A 1,744-nucleotide genomic window follows, 5' to 3' on the forward strand; every position below is an offset into this window, starting at 1 on the left:
TTTTTTTTTTCCTACTCTTGCCTTTATCTTCTACCTGCCTGCAGCCTCATTTCAGGTAGCTGCTGCTCCGACACAATCTGTGCAGTAGGAGGAGGATCAAGGGGCCTCCTGGGGCCGGGGCCTCGCTGTCCCTCTCCACTCGCGGGACCGGGCAGGAGCCCCAGGTGTTCTCTTTCTTCGGTGCCAGCCGTGGTTTTCAGGCTGATCAGAGCCCTGATGAGCCACTGCTCGCTAACCCTGCGTGAAACCGGGCTTGGCCAAAGTGGGTAATCCTGAGCTCTAGGGTTGTGGCGGGGCTGGCTAATGGCACGCGTACGGTTCGGTGCTACAGCAGCCCCAGCCCTCTGCCGCTGGGCTACGTGCGGGAGGCGGGGGTGAATCCGCAGGGAAGGTGGAAAGGGCCTGTACCGCGGGTATGTGCCGGGGAGCAGGCGGTGGCGCGGTCCCGAGGCACGCAGAGCGGGCGGTAGCCACCCGCGACTCGCTTCTGTCGCCGTTCGCCCCGCGGCCCGGACCGGACGGCTGGAGTGAGGCCGCCAGCAGAGCCGCAGGCTCCCGGGCCGCTCGGCCGCGGCGGGGCGTCCCCGGCGGCGCAGGGCACGCGTGGCGGGCCGGCCCCGCCGGGAAGGGGCATGTCCCGCTGACGTGCGGGCCCGGGATTGGCAGCGGCCCGGCCTATATAGGCGGCGGGGCGGGCGCCGCGCCGCTCTCCCAGGAGCGCTCCGTTTCTCCAGAAGGGCGGGCGAGCGGGCACCGGCCGGAGTGAGTCACGGGGGACGGGGGGCGGCCCCTCCGCCGCGGCCGCGGCGCCGACGTGGAGGCTGGCGGGGCAGGGAGGGCGGCCTGGCCATAGGCGGCCTCGCATCCTCCCCAGGGCACCGACGTGTCGGCGCCGCCGGGAAACTCCGCGCTAACTTCCCGCGGGCCGAGCCGGGCAGGGCAAAGTCCGGCGAGGGAGGGCATCTGGCGGCGGGAGGTGGGGGAAAGTCTGGCCCCGCGGCGCGGCCTCGGACGGTGGTGGCAGGGCTGTGCCGGCCGGCGGCAGCTGCCGCGTATCGCCGGCGTCTGGGGCCGGGCCGATGGGGAGGCCGGGCCCCCCGGTTGCGTGGGGAGGGGGCGGCCCGGCCGGGCCGAGGCGCGGCGTGCTTCCCGTCGTCGGTGGGAGAGGGTTAGCAGCGCAGGCCGARGCGGCTGCACGCCTTTCCCGGTGGTCGTAGGGTTTGATTGCTGTATGAGCCAAAGCGGCCGGCGGCGAGCGTTCGCTCAGTGCTGATCAGCCCGCAGTGTGTCGGCAGCGGGCAGCCTGCCGCGGGGCCGAGCGCTCCGCTTCTGCCGTGGCTATAGAAGGACGAGCGCCCCGGCCCCGCTCCCTGCCGCCACCGGCGGCGGGAGGTGCCACGGCCGGGCCCGGAGCTAGCCGTGCCCGCCGCACTACCGTCACCGGCAGCGTTCCGGCGGCCGAGAAACCGCACTCGAGACTGTCACTGGGCCCCGCGGGAGCGCCTGTGCCCCTCTCGCCTGGTRCGGCCGCCCTCGGCCTGCAACCCGCAGGGCCGCGGCAGGTTGAGGCTGCAGCTGCCCCCCGGTGCTGGCCGCTCCCGGCCCCGTCCCCGCACGGYCCTGTGCGCTGGGCGCGCCCCCGCCGCCCCCTCCCTCTCGGCCCCGTGGGGGGCGCGGTGACAGCGGGGCCCGCCGGGCCCTTTAAGGGCGCCGCCCCGCCCCGCCGCCCCGCCCCCGGTGCCGC

The 1,744-nt window shown here is 74.6% G+C and overlaps 1 protein-coding gene across 2 annotated transcripts in view; it reads left to right on the plus strand.

Moving 5' to 3' along the window:
- HDLBP (high density lipoprotein binding protein) overlaps window positions 1-1,744 on the plus strand; it is a 38,378-nt gene that overhangs the window by 13,466 nt on the left and 23,168 nt on the right. The window contains exon 1 of one of the 2 annotated variants that reach the window (XM_057383609.1): window positions 683-762. The exons of the other annotated variant lie outside the window; for it this stretch is intronic. The gene's annotated coding sequence lies outside the window, so the exon portion shown is untranslated. Of the gene's footprint in view, window positions 1-682; window positions 763-1,744 lie in introns of those variants that run through there. 2 annotated transcript variants of the gene reach the window in all.

The sequence above is a fragment of the Malurus melanocephalus genome, unplaced genomic scaffold, assembly GCF_030028575.1.
Source record: "Malurus melanocephalus ecotype Western Australia unplaced genomic scaffold, MMel_1.1 scaffold_644, whole genome shotgun sequence".
NCBI lineage: Eukaryota > Metazoa > Chordata > Aves > Passeriformes > Maluridae > Malurus > Malurus melanocephalus.